The 18984-nt window shown below is 37.1% G+C and overlaps 1 protein-coding gene across 6 annotated transcripts in view; it reads right to left on the bottom strand.

Moving 5' to 3' along the window:
• SCLT1 (sodium channel and clathrin linker 1) overlaps positions 1-18984 on the bottom strand; it is a 193638-nt gene that overhangs the window by 22775 nt on the left and 151879 nt on the right. Inside the window, exon 19 of one of the 6 annotated variants that reach the window (XR_006386785.1) lies at positions 9654-9730. The exons of the other annotated variants lie outside the window; for them this stretch is intronic. The gene's annotated coding sequence lies outside the window, so the exon portion shown is untranslated. The remainder of the gene's footprint in view (positions 1-9653; positions 9731-18984) is intronic. 6 annotated transcript variants of the gene reach the window in all.

Here is an 18984-nt window from a genome sequence, read left to right as displayed (position 1 = left end):
AAACCTACAAGATCAGGTTCCTGTCTAAAGCAGAGACAATGTTCACTAAACATTCTGTTTGTTCCATATACATTTCCTAGACTCTTAACGCAGTTAGACTGGGTCCATATGACTAGTCTGGCCAATGAAGGTAAAAGGAAATGATGTGTATCACTTCAGAGTTGAGTTAGTTAAGAGCCAGTGTTCTTCCATCCCTTGCTTTCCCTGTTTCAGTGATTTCAGGAAACCACATGTTCAAGATGGTGGAACGTCTACCAGCAGAGCCTTTCTGCAAAACTGTCTGATATTATAGTATGAGCAAGAAAACCTTTGTTGTGTTAAGTCTATGAGATGTCAGGGTTTGTTTGCTGTGGTGGCTGACAATACTTAATATATTTCCCAAATCTGTCACTATTGCTTTTATTTTGCATACTATTTCTTTCACTTCAAACATACCAAGTTTATTCCTGCCTTGGGGTCTTTGCACTAACTGTTCTCTTTGCTCACTACTTGATCTCTATTCTTTCTCCTGATGTTTAAATGACAGGATCCTCTTTGTCATTAGATTATCTTAAGATTTATTTTCTCATAGTATCCTCCTTGTCTACCATTCTCAGGTACCCACCCATTCATCATCACACTGACTGATTTCAATTTCTTACATACTAAGCATTTAAGCATGCACACACACACAGTTATACACACGCAGTAATTCCACTTTCCCATCAATAATCTACTATCTTTAAACAAAACAAAACAAAACAGGGGAACCTGGACTTTGCTGTATCATCAGTACTTAAAGAACAGGCCATTCAATAAATATGTGATGAGTGAGTGGAGTGCAGACTAGGAGCTGTAAAAGGGCTGGCTGAACACGTTGGGTTTATTGAAGTGGGTGTTCAGTGTGGCTGGAACACAAGGAATGTGAAGGACTCAGGCAGACGGCAGACAGGCAGATTTCTGATAGGAACATGGAGAAAACACTATAAAAGACCTATAGGCAATAGTAAAGCAGAAGGCTTTAAGTAGGCAGTGCCAGAATCATAATTGCTTTTCAGGAAAATAATTCTGATAGCAGTATGAAAGATGGAATAGAGCAGAATAAAATGCCTGGCAGAGAAACCAGAGGGAAAGAGGCTGCTTTAACAGTCATGATTAAAGATGCGAAGGATCTGACAGGTGGCAGAACAAATATATTACCACGTTTACATATATGCAAGTATTTCTTCGGACAGATTCCTGTACCTGGAATTTCAAAAGCATCTGTACAGTTTAAGTCTGTTAGATACTGCCACATTACCTTATAAAAAGGCACTCCCACCAATAATGTACACCTTTCCTGTTTCTTCATGTATTTGCAGACATTACATAAGAATTCTTTTACATTTTTGTCAATTTGCTGGGTAAAATTATTGTTTAAATTTGCATTTCTTCAGCAAATAGTGTGACTGAACCTGATCTGCTAAGTTTAAAGGTGCTTTGTATTTCTGCTTTTATGAGCTGCCAGTTCACATACTTTGTCCATCTTTTTATTGGTTGTTAATCTTTTTCTTAATTATGGAGTTCTTCATCAATTCTGCATATTAGTCCTTTATTTTTGTCACTTGTCTTTTATCTTTGTTTAGTACCCTTCTTCACATAAAAGTTTAATTTTTATGGTTAAATCAATTAATCAATAGTTTCCTTTTTTGTATTCTGGGTTTTGTGTTTTATTTAGAAAGACCTTTCCATTCCAAGATATAAAAATAATCCTATTTCAGGTGAACCATGAGAGACTATGGACTCTGAAAAACAATCTGAGGGGTTTGAAGTGGCGGGAGGGGTGGGAGGTTGGGGTACCAGGTGGTGGGTATTATAGAGGGCACGGCTTGCATGGAGCACTGGGTGTGGTGAAAAAATAATGAATACTGTTTTTCTGAAAATAAATAAATTGGAAAAAAATTTAAAAAAATCCTATTTCTTCTAATACATTTTTATTTAGCTTGTTAATCCACCTATAATTTACCATATTCTAAATGATTTAAAATTTTTCCAACATCATTTTTTCACTATTGATTTGAAATGGCATATTATCGTGAAAAAAATTTCTGTTCAAACTATCTATCCCTGTGTAAATACTACCACACAGCTTTACATATTTTAATATCTGGTAGGATAACTCTCATCTCACTTTTTTCCTATAGAAGTTTTTGATTTAGGGCGCCTGGGTAGCTCAGTCAGTTAAGTGTCTGCCTTTGGCTCAGGTCACAATCCCAGGGTCTTAGGATCGAGCCCCACATTGGGCTCCCTGCTCAGTAGGGGAGTCAGCTTCTCCCTCTCCTTCTACCTGCAGATGCCCCGGTTATGCTCTCTCTGTGTCTAATAAATAAATAAATAAATAATAAAAAAAATTAAAAAAAATCTTAAAAAAATGTTTTTGATTTAATCTATAAAAATAACAGGGTCTCATTCTAGTAAGATTATTACAGATATAGGACTTACAAATGTTATACATTAATAATAACTATTAAACTTATTTCCTCTTGGAAGCTCAAAATTCCATATTACATATATTTCAAGATAAAAGAGAAACTAAGAGGGAATAATTATAGATGAATTAATAAAATTTTACAAATTAAAGCAAACTTCAAACTGAAAGAAGATACTACAGAGGAGCTCAGATTTTTTTTTTTTTTAAGATTTTATTTATTTATTTGACAGACAGAGATCACAAGTAGGTAGAGAGGCAGGCAGAGAGAGAGGAAGGAAAGTAGGATCCCTGCGAAGCAGAGAACCCGATGCAGGGCTCAATCACAGGACCCTGGGATCATGACCTGAGCCTAAGGCAGAGGCCTTAATCCACTGAGCCACCCAGGCACCCCAGAGCTCAGTTTTTTTTTTTTTTTTTTTTGGGTTTCTTTTTTTTTTTTTTTCCCCAGTTTATTTATTTTCAGAAAAACAGTATTCATTATTTTTTCACCACACCCAGTGCTCCATGCAAGCTGTGCCCTCTATAATACCCACCACCTGGTACCCCAGCCTCCCACCCCCCTGCCACTTCAAACCCCTCAGATTGTTTTTCAGAGTCCATAGTCTCTCATGGTTCATCTCCCCTTCCAATTTACCCAAAAGCACATACCCTCCCCAATGTCCATAACCCTACCCCCCTTCTCCCAACCCCCCTCCCCCCAGCAACCCACAGTTTGTTTCGTGAGATTAAGAGTCACTTATGGTTTGTCTCCCTCCCTATCCCATCTTGTTTCATGGATTCTTCTCCTACCCACTTAAGCCCCCATGTTGCATCACCACTCCCTCATATCAGGGAAATCATATGATAGTTGTCTTTCTCCGCTTGACTTATTTCACTAAGCATGATACGCTCTAGTTCCATCCATGTTGCCGCAAATGGCAAGATTTCGTTTCTTTTGATGGCTGCATAGTATTCCATTGTGTATATATACCACATCTTCTTGATCCACTCATCTGTTGATGGACATCTAGGTTCTTTCCATAGTTTGGCTATTGTGGACATTGCTGCTATAAACATTCGGGTGCACGTGCCCCTTTGGATCACTACGTTTGTATCTTTAGGGTAAATTCCCAGTAGTGCAATTGCTGGGTCATAGGGCAGTTCTATTTTCAACATTTTGAGGAACCTCCATGCTGTTTTCCAGAGTGGTTGCACCAGCTTGCATTCCCACCAACAGTGTAGGAGGGTTCCCCTTTCTCCGCATCCTCGCCAGCATCTGTCATTTCCTGACTTGTTGATTTTAGCCATTCTGACTGGTGTGAGGTGATATCTCATTGTGGTTTTGATTTGTATTTCCCTGATGCCGAGTGATATGGAGCACTTTTTCATGTGTCTGTTGGCCATCTGGATGTCTTCTTTGCAGAAACGTCTGTTCATGTCCTCTGCCCATTTCTTGATTGGATTATTTGTTCTTTGGGTGTTGAGTTTGTTAAGTTCTTTATAGATTTTGGACACTAGTCCTTTATCTGATATGTCGTTTGCAAATATCTTCTCCCATTCTGTCAGTTGTCTTTTGGTTTTGTTAACTGTTTCCTTTGCTGTGCAAAAGCTTTTGATTTTGATGAAATCCCAAAAGTTCATTTTTGCCCTTGCTTCCCTTGCCTTTGGCGATGTTCCTAGGAAGATGTTGCTGCGGCTGAGGTCGAAGAGGTTGCTGCCTGTGTTCTCCTCAAGGATTTTGATGGATTCCTTTCTCACATTGAGGTCCTTCATCCATTTTGAATCTATTTTTGTGTGTGGTGTAAGGAAATGGTCCAATTTCATTTTTCTGGACGTGGCTGTCCAATTTTCCCAACACCATTTATTGAAGAGGCTGTCTTTTTTCCATTGGACATTCTTTCCTGCTTTGTCGAAGATTAGTTGTCCATAGAGTTGAGGGTCTATTTCTGGGCTCTCTATTCTGTCCCATTGGTCTATGTGTCTGTTTTTGTGCCAGTACCATGCTGTCTTGATGATGACAGCTTTGTAATAAAGCTTGAAGTCCGGAATTGTGATGGCACCAACTTTGGCTTTGTTTTTCAATATCCCTTTGGCTATTCGAGGTCTTTTCTGGTTCCATATAAATTTTAAAATTATTTGTTCCATTTCTTTGAAAAAGATGGATGGTACTTTGATAGGAATTGCATTAAATGTGTAGATTGCTTTAGGTAGCATAGACATTTTCACAATATTTATTCTTCCAATCCAGGAGCATGGAACATTTTTCCATTTCTTTGTGTCTTCCTCAATTTCTTTCATGAGTACTTTATAGTTTTCTGAGTATAGATTCTTAGCCTCTTTGGTTAGGTTTATTCCTAGGTATCTTATGGTTTGGGGTGCAATTGTAAATGGGATTGACTCCTTAATTTCTCTTTCTTCTGTCTTGTTGTTGGTGTAGAGAAATGCAACTGATTTCTGTGCATTGATCTTATATCCTGACACTTTACTGAATTCCTGTATAAGTTCTAGCAGTTTTGGAGTGGAGTCTTTTGGGTTTTCCACATAGAGTATCATGCTGGTTCTTTGAAAGAATTAATAAAATTGATAAACCCTTGGCCAGACTTATCAAAAAGAAAAGAGAAAGGACCCAAATAAATAAAATCATGAATAAAGAGGAGAGATCACAACTAACACCAAAGAAATACAAACTATTATAAGAACATACTATGAGCAACTCTACGCCAACAAATTTGACAATCTGGAAGAAATGGATGCATTCCTAGAAACATATAAACTACCAAAATTGAACCAGGAAGAAATAGAAAGCCTGAACAGACCCATAACCAGTAAGGAGATTGAAACAGTCATTAAAAATCTCCAAACAAACAAAAGCCCAGGGCCAGATGGCTTCCCGGGGGAATTCTACCAAACATTTAAAGAAGAACTAATTCCTATTCTCCTGTAACTGTTCCAAAAAATAGAAATGGAAGGCAAACTCCCAAACTCATTTTATGAGGCCAGCATCACCTTGATCCCAAAACCAGACAAGGATCCCATCAAAAAAGAGAGCTATAGACCAATATCCTTGATGAACACAGATGCGAAAATTCTCACCAAAATACTAGCCAATAGGATTCAACAGTACATTAAAAGGATTATTCACCACGACCAAGTGGGATTTATCCCAGGGCTGCAAGGTTGGTTCAACATCCGCAAATCAGTCAATGTGATACAACACATCAATAAAAGAAAGAACAAGAACCATATGATACTCTCAATAGATGCTGAAAAAGCATTTGACAAAGTACAGCATCCCTTCCTGATCAAAACCCTTCAAAGTGTAGGGATAGAGGGCACATACCTCAATATCATCAAAGCCATCTATGAAAAACCCACTGCAAATATCATTCTCAATGGAGAAAAACCTGAAAGCTTTTCCACTAAGGTCAGGAACACGGCAGGGATGTCCATTATCACCACTGCTATTCAACATAGTACTAGAAGTCCTAGCCTCAGCAATCAGACAACAAAAGGAAATTAAAGGCATCCAAATCAGCAAAGAAGAAGTCAAATTATCACAGAGCTCAGATTTTTAAAAAGCTTTTATACTAGCTTATACTAGTCTCTCAAAAGAGACTAAGATGAAAAACTTTTTTCTATGGGAAAATTATTTAATTATTTTGTGTTAATTTAATTATGGCTATATTTACTTATGGTATGATCTTAAGAAATCATAGGTACCTGGTAACTGTTTAATTGTCAGTCATCAGATATAACAAAGGTTTCCAAAGGCAGCACAGGTAGTCCAGAGAGGACTCTAGCATCCTAAAGGTTTTGGGGCTATGCTGGTATTTGGTTTTGTCTCTAATGTTTTTTTAACTGTAGTAAATAGGTGGACACATAATAAGCAAGAAAAATAGCCAACCTGTAAGAATTTAATTGTTATAAAGTAGAGAGGACAGAGGCAAACAGCCAAGTATTTTCAAGATTTGCTGAGTACAGACTAGCACTAAGTTTTTAAGGGGCACATTTTTAGGGAGAAAGCTTTGATGCTTAATATGGCACAATAATGGCACACTGGGAAGCAAGATGCCAGGACCTAACCTTCAGAGCTTTTTTTTTTTTTTTTAAAAGATTTTATTTATTTGACAGAGAGAGAAAGAGAGAGGCGGGGGGAGAGGGAACACAAGCAGGGTGAGTGGAAGAGGGAGGAACAGGTTTCCCGCTGAGCAGGGAGCCTGATGGGAGAGGGGTGCGGGTGGGGGGCTTGATCCTAGGACCCTGGGATCATGGCCTGAGCTGAAGGCAGATACTTAACAACTGAGCCACCCAGGCAACCCCCAGAGCTCATTTTTGAAAGCTAGTAATAAACACTTCTTGTTCGAATGGTAGAATACAGAAATTAGTGGTATATACAGAGAAACTCTTACAGGGAAAGTCAGATGCATGAAATGAGCCATTTGCTTTTTAAGCTCTGCTCTGCAGTTTATTTTGTAATTTATTATTAGGGAAAGACCTAATAGGTTGAAGACTTGGATTATACCACTGAATCATTATGAAAACAAAACCATTTCTGAGGGTAGCAAATGAATCCATCCCCAAAGATACAGAAATACCATCTAGGAGTTAGCCTTGTGCACTACTGGTACAACATACCACACATCAAATGGCTAAAGCCCAATATGGATGCTACTGTAAATACGTCCAGTATAGATCCTCACATTCATAATATTTTTTCATTGGAATAAGCATTAATTTTCTACTTCAAAAATTATAAATTTATTGTGGTATCCATGTAATTCTCTATTTTGATCAATAGGTGAGATGTATCAGTGAAAATGTTTTAGTAGCTACATTTCTATTGCAGAAAGATTTTTGACTTGATTTCGTATATATTCCTCAGTGTTATTTATATCTCCAAAGATGAGAGATACAATTTATATATATAAACTTTCCTAAAATCTAGTGCTTTTTAAACTAGTAATGTTTTCATAAATTAAAAATGGAATAAGCACATGAACTTCTCATATAAGTCTCATGCATTATATCATAGTTTACTTTGAATATAACAATCTCTTAGCATTTATAAAGGCTATTCCCTAAGCCCAGAGTTCACTGTTTCCTTCCTCAACATTTTACATACAAGGCATGGAGCTAACATCTTATATTTGTTATCATATGAATAAAGTCTTACTATAACATATAGGGTTTACAGATAAGTGGAAAGGATTGGGGCTGCGTGGGATTCAAATTCAGGTTTGACTGACTTTTGAGTTAGTGCTCTTATGTCTAATGCTGTACTGCTTCCTTATGTGCTAAAAACATACTGTTTCTCACTGTTATTAAATATATAATCCTTTTGTGAAAGGAAACAATCTTAACGCAAAATCTTGTGAAAATATTCCTATGTTGAAAGTTAACATTTTAGTTTTGATATGTCTGAGCATACTAGTACAATTTAAGTGACACAGAGACATTGAGAAAGTTTTTCTTAGTATATTCTAATGTAATTCTATTTCCAACTATGGTTTAAACAATCAACATAGGAATATCAAGCAAAGGTTAACTATAACCTATGAAAGCTAGGTTTTCCTATGCAAAATCTTAAATATATGCAATGAAACCTTGTTAGAATATAACACTTTCTCGGGGCGCCTGAGTGGCTCAGTGGGTTAAAGCCTCAGCCTTCGGCTTGGGTCATGATCCCAGGGTTCTGGGATCGAGCCCCACATCAGGCTCTCTGCTCAGCAGGGAACCTGCTCCCCCACCCCGCCCCGGCTCTCTGCCTGCCTCTCTGCCTACTTGTGATCTGTCTGTCAAATAAATAAATAAATAAAATCTTAAAAAAAAGAGAATATAACACTTTCTCATATTTTTATAATTTTATAAAAAATAATCATATAACAAAAAATTGTTAATTTAAGCATAATTACTCCTTTTAAAAAATGTCTAAAGAAATATGACTAATCTAAAAATTCAAAGCAAGTAAAAATTGTAATCTATTTTTGATAATCGATTTACTTTTGAGCAATCTTTTTCAATCTACTCAATGAACCCAAAATGCCACAGAACATGGGGATTTTAAAATTTACTAAAAAACAGTGCTCTGTCACAAAAGCAGTAGAGATGATGGCTAGAAGAGTCTGGATATTTTTTGTCTACTTTGGTTTTTTTGCTCCTGTCTCTAGTAAGAGCATTCAAAGGATTCTTTCCATATGTGTTTATTGTGAATTTATTAAAAACGGTTACACTGAATTAGAATGGCAGAAGGAAATGTAGTGATAATAACTAATATCCATTTGAACTTGAAAGGATAAGATCATGATAAAAATTGAAAAGGATGTTGAAAATCTCTCAAGGACAGTCAAGAAGTAGCAATTCAGAGACAGTAAGAAAACTAAAGAAAAAAATCTGAGTATATTTCTAATTTGAATAAAAATAGTAGATTTGCTAGAACTTTACAGTTTATGAGACACTTTGATATTTATACTTTTTCATAAATAACCTTAGCAACCTAATGTAGCTTTTACTCTTGTAAGTGATAAAATTAAAGCTTGGAAAAAGTGATTTATACATAATCACACATTTGTGGGGCAGATCTTGGATTTGAATTTAGTATGTTATCTTTTTATATACCCCAACTGATACTTACACTAAGATCTTAAGTTAGTCACTTATGTTTAGGAGAAAATTTTTTGGTCTCTAAAAATATATTTCAGTACTTCATTGTTTAAGGCGACTGATAAATACATGAGTCTAAGCTTATATTTTTCAATGTTAACAGCCTTCTAAAAGGCTGTTGAATTAAGAGCTATGCATAAAAGATGGCGATCACTCTGGGAAACCATACATAGTCATCTAAGAGTCTGTGTAAACTGGAAATAAATGAACATAATGCCTTCAGTTATGTGCTGAATGGATGATTTGAAAAGTTCATATTCTGAAACATTACTGAAGAAGCTTTGAGAACAGTTTAAGTTCATAGCAATGACACACAAACTGAGTTTGATATAAATTCAAATTCACAGAAAAGGTAAAATAAAGAGTTAAATCGCGAAAAATAGAGACTGAACTGCTAAAAACGTGGTAGCAGAGTAAGCTTCCAATGGTATAGATCTTTATAGTTTGACTCCCCAGGTAGAATGCAGTATTTGGGATGGTAAGGCAATAGTTACTTTTTTTTTTTTTTAATGATGTTAAAAGCTATTTTTAAAAATATTGCATAATGTAAGAAAAATAGTCTTACCCATTTTCGGTGTCAAGTGATGGTATTAGTCTCTTGATTTTGAAGGAAATAATTCTATTCCCTTTCCTTCCTTTTATCTAAGAGGTAAGAAAAAATCACTAAATTACTGGAAATTTGGTAGATTTAACTTACTTAGGGTTTGGAAGGTTGTTTACCAAAACCTAGTTTTTAAGGCTAGACAGAGAAGAGGGTAAGTAAGGTTTGAAACTGAAAAAAATCCTAGTTATATTGACTGGATTCAAGGTACAACTGGCATCAAGATACAAACTTTCTTGACTGGGCTAGGCAGGGCTCTGTTAACCCAACGTGATCTGCAGAGCAAATCTGACCATGGTGCACTAGCACGGCGAGGGGGTGGGCAGTCAAAACAAATTAATACCCCAAGATTTCATTTAGGTAGGAATGTCCCTTAGAAGATTGGTTGGTTAGTTTTATATTTCTTATTCCATGAATTATTTCTATTTATTTATCTCTTGAGGGTAGTTGACCACTTCATGTTGCTATATTAAAGCACTCTATTTGTTATAGAAATTATTTTCAAAAAAAGATTGTTTTATTTGAGAATTCAACAGGAAGCAGTATGGCAAAATGGAGATGAAATCTATGGGACAAATGAAGAATTTGGCCTTATATTGGAGCAGGGCCAGTTTATTTTACTACAACAGGGTATACAAGAAAAGATGCACATGGAAATATAAATGCACCTTCCTACACTGATGGTGGGAATGTAAGCTGGTGCAGCTACTCTGGAAAACAGTATGGAGGTTCCTCAAAAAGTTGAAAAGAGAGCTACCCTATGACCCAGCAACTGCACTACTAGGTATTTACCCTAAAGATACAAAGGTAGTGTCCGAAGGGACATGTGCACCTGAATGTTTATAGCAGCAATGTCCACAACAACCAAACTATGGAAAGAGCCTAGATGTCCATCAACTGATGAATGGATAAAGAAGATGCGGCATATATACACAATGGAGTATTATGCAGCCATCAAAACCCACAAAATCTTGTATTTGCAATGACACGGGGATGGAACTAGAGGGTATTATGTTAAGCAAAATAAGTCAGTCAGAGAAAGACAATTATCATATGATCTCACTGATTTGAGGAATCTGAGAGACAGGGCAGTGGGTTGTGGGGGAAGGGAGGGGAAAAAGGAAACAAGATGGAGCCAGGAAGGGAGACAAACTGTAAGAGACTTTTAATCCCAGGAAACAAACTGAGGGCTGCTGGAAGGGAGGAGGGTGGAAGGGATGGGGCGGCTGGGTGATGGACACTGGCGAGGGTCTGTGCTATGGTGAGTGCTGTGAATTGTGTAAGACTGATGAATCACAGACCTGTATCCCTGAAACAGATAACACATTATATGTTAATAAAAAAATATAAATGCAGTAGTCTTCTTCTGATAGCTTCTCTTTTCTTGGTGAAAGAGGAAATGAAGTTACCAAATGGAAGTGATGGTGGGAGGAGATGTAAAAGATCTGAGGAAGGACAAGAGGGTTATGAAATAGATGCCAAGGGGAGTAGAATCTACAGACTGACTGCCTGGTAAGTATAAAGATCCTTTTTTGGGATCATGACTTTAGAGTGAGACCACAAGCACGGCTGTGTGTTTTTGTCCAGCCACTTCAAGCTGAACAGGTAAAGATACAGGGAGGACACCAAACTGGCTGTAACCAGAGTTTATTCAACAAAAGGAAGAAGAGAAAGCATCAGGAGAGTTCAGGACAATTATCCCTGCTAACTCTTTGGAAAACTATACTCCCTTCTAAAAATATAACTACTATCTATTCCCTTTATCTGCTTTATCTTTTTCTTTAGCACTCAGTATCTACCATATTTTATATTTCTCTTGTTTACTGTCTCTATTACAATGAAAACTCCATGAGGGCAAAGATTTTTTGTCTGTCAAGTTCACTGCTATTGTCTTTTAAAAGGTAGGATTCCTCGCTGGATAATGGCAAAGCAGCTTCACACACCCCAAAGCAGTTTCACTACCTAACAATGCCCTACGGTTTAACGGTTTAACGAGGAGAAATGACTAGCTGATTTATTAGCTAGCAGCTATTATGAAAGGACTGGGTGCTTTGGATATAATTTTGATCTTTTAAATTGGTAATATTAATTCCTTATTATAATAAAAGGACCTTAATTAAGATGATGGTGGTTTCTCTAAAATTTTCCTTAAAAAATTTTTTTTTAGATTTTATTTATTTGACAGAGAGAGAGAGAGAAGGAGAGAGTGCGTGCGCATGCACAAGCAGGGGGAGCGGCAGGCAAAGGGAGCAACCTGAGGGAACCTGATGTGGGGCTTGATCCCAGAGCCCTAGGATCACAACTGAGTTGAACGGAGGCAGATGCTTAATGGACTGAGCCACCAGGCACTCTTCTCTAAAATTTCCTTAAGTAGAAGAGAGTAATAAAAAGTAGACATTGATAAGAAATGCTATTGGGATACATGTAAGGGCGAGATGAGAAAATCCCTGTGGCTACCTTCTTCTTAACTGGGGGTGGGAAGGGATGGGAGAGTAAAACGAATTAATGACATGGATAAGAGGCATCTCTGGCATACAGTGTAGGGTTCCAGAAATCAATCAGAAAGCTGTTGCAGGAATCCAGGTAAGAGTTGAGGGTTTGCCTAAACTAAGGTACATTAGTGAGTTATCCTCAGGTAGTGAGGATAAAGGCAAATGTCTTTGAAAAACATTAAGGAGACAGGATTGGACAGACTCAGCAACTGACTGTGAGGGTACAGGAAAGGACAAGGAGAGAAGCCAGTGCAATCTCCACTTGTTGTTCTATGGACTATATCCACATTGTTTTCAAGATTCTGACCATTGGAAACCACAGGACTACTTTAACACCTGAATTTTAGCTAAAAACACCACCAGAAGTCTATGAAAAACAATTTCCAGTGTTCAAAAGAATTAAATCATGGTGACGGGATGACGGGTAGCATACTGAGGTTTTTTTGTTTTTTGACACCAGTCTCATTCTAGGAAACATTTGAATCATGGAGCTACCTATTCTGCTTCCTCATGAACCTGGCCTTGCATCCCAGAATTCAGGCTGAAGGGATTCTTCTCTGGTCCTGTACTACTGGTGGGAAAAACTCCTCTAAAAAGTTACATTTCGGGGACGCCTGGGTGGCTCAGTGGGTTAAGCCTCTGCCTTCAGCTCAGGTCATGATCCCAGGGTCCTAGGACCGAGCCCCACATCTGCTCCGCGGGGAGCCTGCTTCCTCCTCTCTCTCTCTGCCTGCCTCTCTGCCTACTTGTGATCTCTGTCAAATAAATAAATAAAATCTTAAAAAAAAGTAAAAAGTTACATTTCAATAATGCAACTGAGTCACCTATGGACATTTTACAGAATACTTATCAAGTGCCCAATACTATGTATGGCCTTTATGTTTACATAAATTGTTATGCTCATATTCATTCAACAAATATTATGTGACAATAATGTTTTGGTGCCTATGAATATACATGCAGAGTTCACATAGATTTGTAATATATGACCAATGTGTACCTGAAATTTTAGAACAGGAGTTCAAACATGAGTTTAAACATGGATAAATAATCCTGGACACATTGTTTTGTGTAACAGTTTATCCTCTGAAAGTATGATCTTGATTATGAGCAATACTAGTTTTAAAAAACTTTTTCTCTCAATCCTGGTGCCTATGTCTTGGACTATGTATTCCTTTAAAATCAGTAGTTTTCATAATAATTATTAGAATGGGTAGCATTTTCAAATGTTTATGAGATGAAAAGTTTCACTATAAGGCAGTGGTATAATTATGGGAATTTATGTTTCTTAGTTTCTTGGATAATGGGGACACATTACACTTTATGATGTTTCACAAAATTCAAATGCATTTCAAAAGCTAAAATTATTCATAAAGGATCAAAATTGGAAGGAGAATTTGTCCTAGAAAAGAAACAATAATTGAAAAAATCAACTAGCTTTCATTCATCCATTCAATAAATTATGTTCTGAGTATCTACTAGGATTGGACACTCTTTTATGGTCTAGGGATATAGTGGGGAACACAAGAGACAAGTTACTTTATAGAGCTGATATTATAGTGAGGCAGAAAAGATAAAAAGTATAAAGAAATAAATATAAAATGCAATTACTGTTAATGATGAATGCTATAAGGAGAAACAAAAGTGGGTAATGGGATGTTGTAATTTCTTAAGAGTAGGATCTTGTCTTACTCATCTTTGTGTTTCTACAGGATCTAGCAGAATGCTTAGAAAAGAGTGGCCACTCAGATGTTTTTTACACAAATTAAAGTGAGTTTTTAGGTATCTGCTTTTGTTTCTGGAAGTACCTGTATAAATTTGCAAACTGAAGTATCAGACACTTTAAATTGCAATTCTGAACTTAGTTCTGAACTTAATGGAGTCAAGGGATCGCCAAGATACAGATAATCTTGCTGAACACTTTTGAAGCTGTACAAAACCCCAAATCAGAACAGATTTGGATATTTTCAGGTAAGTTTACTAATATAATAAAAATGTATATTTAATATATTAATAATATAATTAGGATATAATTAAGTATATTAATTATATATTAATATATATAACATTTTAATGTGCTTATATTCTTGCAAATTTTATATCATTTTAATAATCTACATGTAATTTTTAATACAAAGATAATATTAAACCAAACTGACTTACTCATTATTATTATTTTTTCCCCAAGAACTATGGAAAAGTGTAAAGAGACCCACAAAGAAGGGGCATTGCCTTTTTCTTAAGCCTGATGCAAAATATCTGCCAAGTGACAAAAGCTTTCTCAGAGTAGATTTACAGTTTCTAATCATCAAAGCATACTGACTGAAGAAGAAGCTATTATGTTAGAAAATGGGATGTTAAATCTTTACAGGACATCCTCAGTATGGGAAGTCTCTCACTAAGGAAGAAGCACAGTTATGAATTGTGCTACATTTTTAAAGATGTTTTTAGGTTCTCAGCTAACATAACAGGCACTTTTTCATCTTTCAACATTGTGATATAAATAAATCAGAGTTAGGCACTTCTGTACTATTAAAATAATGTATCCTTATATCCTAGGCTTATGACTCCAAACTATTAGTTGCTTCAAGGTATAATATAGTTGTTTATAAATGTTGCCTTTTTTTAAACAAATTTATAAAATACTGTATTTTTCTATTTTTCCTAATTCCTTTGCCATTAGAGATTAAAATATTAGGATGATTTTTTAAAAATTTAATTTTTTTCAGTGTTCCAAAATTCATTGTTCATGCACCACACCCAGTGCTCCATGCAATACATGCCCTCCTTAATACCCACCACCATGCTCACCCATCTCCCCCCAACCTCCTCCCCTCCAAAACACTCAGTTTGTTTCTTAGAGTCCACAGTCTCTCATGGTTTGTCTCCTTCTCTGATTTCCCCCAACTCACTTCTCTTCTCCATCTCCCAATATCCTCTGTGTTATTCCTTATGCTCTACAAGTAGAGACTATATGATAACTGACTCTCTCTACTTGACTTATTCACTCAGCGTAATCTCCTCCAGCCCCGTCCATGTTGATGCAAAAGTTGGGTATTCATCCTTTCTGATGGAGGCATAATACTCCATTGTATATATGGACCATATTTTCTTTATCCATTTGTCTGTTGAAGGTTCTTTCCATATTGGGGTACAGTTGGCCCTTCTTTTCACTACATCTGTATCTTTGGGGCAAATACCCAGTAGTGCAACTGTAGCTACTACAAAGCTGTGATCACGAAGACACCATGGTACTGGCACAAAAACAGATAGGCCAGCAGAACAGAGTAGAGAACCCAGACACGGATCCTCAACCCAAATAATCTTTGACAAAGGAGGAAAAAATTTACAATGGAAAAAAGCCTCTTCAATAAATGGTGCTGGGAAAATTGGACAGCTATGTATAGAAGAATGAAACTCGACCATTCTCTTACACCATACACAAAGATAAACTCAAAATGGATAAAGACCTCAACATGAGGCAGGAACCTATCAAAATCCTAGAGGAGAACACAGGCAGTAACCTCTTTGACATGCGCCACAGCAACTTCTTTCAAGACATGTCTCCAAAGGCATAGGGAAAAAAAAGCGAAAATGAACTTTTGGGACTTCATCAAGATCAAAAGTTTCCGCACAGCAAAGGAAAGAGTCAACAAAACAAAGAGGCAACCTGGGGCGCCTGGGTAGCTCAATGGGTTAAAGCCTCTGCTTTTGGCTCAGGTCATGATCCCAGGGTCCTGGAACCGAGTCCCACATTGGACTCTCTGCTCAGCAGGGAGCCTGCTTCCCCCCTCTCTCTCTGCCTGCCTCTCTGCCTAATTGTGATCTCTGTCAAATAAATAAATAAAATCTTTAAAAAACAAAAAAACAAAGAGGCAACCCACAGAATGGGAGAAGATATTTGCAAATGACACTACAAAGGGCTGATATCCAAGATCTATAAAGAACTCCTCAAACTCAACACACACAAAACAGATAATCATGTCAAAAAATGGACAGAAGACATGAACAGACACTTCTCCAATGAAAACATACAAATGGCTAACAGACACATGAAAAAATGTTGTCCTGACTCAGTTTTGAGGCCCTAGCTAGAGGCCCATCAGTTTCCCTTCTTGTGTAGCCAATGAAATTCACACTCCCAATTATGTTGCCTATTGGGCTCTCATAATCAGGGCTACTATACAGTTGCCTTAACTGCCTCAGGACCAGATATCAGACAACCCAAGCCCACTGAAATAATTCAAATTAGCCATTCCTAAAACTACTTACCCTGCCCCATTCCTTCCATGGAAATTACAAAAAATGGACCTGCCCACTGTTAACCCTACTTCCTTTACCTTGAGGCCAAGGCTGGTGCTTTCCCTAAGTGGTCTTGTGTTTCCTCAGGAACAGTGAATATAAGAAATTATAGAACTCTTTCCCATGTCTCTCTCTCGATGTATGTCTGGCCTCACTGTATCTCAAAGTAATACAGTTAAGACACAAAGGCATACAACATATTTTAGTTAAAAAATAATACTAATATCAACTGTCAATATTTGTTAATTAGAAGAAATATGTTTTGGGATGCCTGGGTGGCTCAGTTGGTTAAGCGGCTGCCTTCGGCTCAGGTCGTGATCCCAGCGTCCTGGGATCGAGTCCCACATCGGGCTCCTTGCTTGGCAGGGAGCCTGCTTCTCCCTCTGCCTCTGCCTGCCTCTCTGTCTGCCTGTGCTTGCTCTCGCTTCTCTCTCTATGACAAATAAATAAATAAATAAATAATCTTAAAAAAAAAAAATACTGAAAGGCCTTTAAAAAAAAAGAAGAAGAAATATGTTTCATAAGTGCAACATTGGTTCTAATGACACTGGTGCTAACTAATTCCCTGTAACAGTTCTAATTGATCTATTTTGTAGCTACATTCCATTTCAACTTCCAGGATGCTGTAATTGACCAGAGACACATGTAAACAAAGATTATCTAAAGATTTTTACCAGGTTTTCACCAAGACACATCAATCATTGTGCTAAATGAGATGGATATTTTTGAAGACTATATGCTTGGATCCAGTAAAAGTATATGAAGCCATGCAGACTAATCAATTCATGAAAAACTCTACAACACTTTAAAAGATTAAAGAAATGAAAAAATATAAAAAAAATACCAAGACAATTATTGAATGGATGTTTGTAATGAGAAAAATAAGCAGAACACAGGAACACCAAAGCTTCTTATGCCCTGGAAGGCATTTACAATACCCACATATTTAGGGTCTGGTTCTGTTACCACTCAGAGAAGGGGGTATGGGACCACACCCAACATTAATCTGGGACCCCAAGGGTGTACCCCTTTAGGATAAAGGTGAACCATATCTTAATCCACATCCCTCCTTGCAAAGTCATATAGGACTATAGAGAAGCTACTTTGGTCATAAGCAAAATAGGAGAAGAAAAAAAAGAAACATTTTCGTGAAGTGGCCATAGACCAGCCATCTTACAGATTTACCTCAAAGAACAAATATCTATGGAAGGCCAGAAAGCCTTCCTTTCATCATGTGCTTAAAACCAGAAGTGCTCTATGGCACCCAGAAGTAGCAAAGGCAAAGCCTCTCTATGTAAACCCCATAACAAAAATTTTCTAGGGCAATTACTAGCAAGTAGCTAGAGAAACCAGACAACTTGCAAAGAACCAGCAGAAACAAACCTGTCTGGTACTGAATTTACCAGATGTATAATTTCAAATAATGTTTACTATTTTAACAGAAAAGCAAGGCAAAATTGGAAATATCAGCAAGAAACAGGAGGTTGTAAGAATGTAAAATGGCAGGTATGACAAAGTTAAATAGAACTTGTAGTAACAACAAAACCTTAAGATAAAAACTCAATAGACACATACAGCAGAGTGAACACAAAAAGAGAACTTATAAAATATTAGATTTGAAGAAACTGTCAGAATACAGCACAGTGAAAAGAAAAAGATGGAAATAAAGAGAGACATAGGAATGTAATATAAAAGTCTAACATTTGACTTTTGAGCAGAGTCCCAGAAGGATGGGAGAGAGGGAATTGCACAGGGGCAATATTTGTTTTGTTTTTAAAATCAATAATGAGGTATGGTTATGGAAATAAAATGTAGCCATTTTGTGTATAGAGCTTAGTAAGGTTTGATGAATGTGTTACCCACTTATCTATAATCACAGTTAATATACAGAATATGTCCCTCACCCCAAAATATTCCCTTATGACCCCATGTAGTCATTCTCCTACCCCCAGCCCTAAGCATCCACCATATTGTTGTCACTAGATTAGAATTGTTTTTAGGGTCTGTGAGCACTCCAGTGGCTCTTCAAATCCATCCCTTAGAGACTGGGATTAAATGGCTTTCTTTTTGTTAAAAAAAAAAAAGGAATTGCCTTATTTAGAATTTCATGTGTGATCATACAGTATGCACTCTTCTTTGGCTTTTGTTTCATCTCATTTTTGACAATCATCCATGTTGCACTTATCAGTGGTTTGTCCCTTTTATCGCTGTGTGGTTATCCACACAATTCTTTTTTTTTTTTTTTAAATATTTTATTTATTTATTTGACAGACAGAGATCACAAGTAGGCAGAGAGGCAGGCAGAGAGAGAGAGAGGGAAGCAGGCTCCCTGATGAGCAGAGAGCCTGATGCGGGACTTGATCCCAGGACCCTGAGATCATGACCCGAGCCAAAGGCAGTGGCTTAACCCACTGACCCAGGTGCCCCTATCCACACAATTCTTGATGGACATTTGGATTGTTTCCCATTTTTGGCTATTATAAATAAAGTAGCTACAAATA

This window comes from Neovison vison, chromosome 11 (genome assembly GCF_020171115.1).
Source record: "Neovison vison isolate M4711 chromosome 11, ASM_NN_V1, whole genome shotgun sequence".
Classification (NCBI taxonomy): domain Eukaryota; kingdom Metazoa; phylum Chordata; class Mammalia; order Carnivora; family Mustelidae; genus Neogale; species Neogale vison.
The sequence above is the reverse complement of the archived record's forward strand: the minus strand, read 5'-3'. Positions and strand labels throughout refer to the sequence as shown.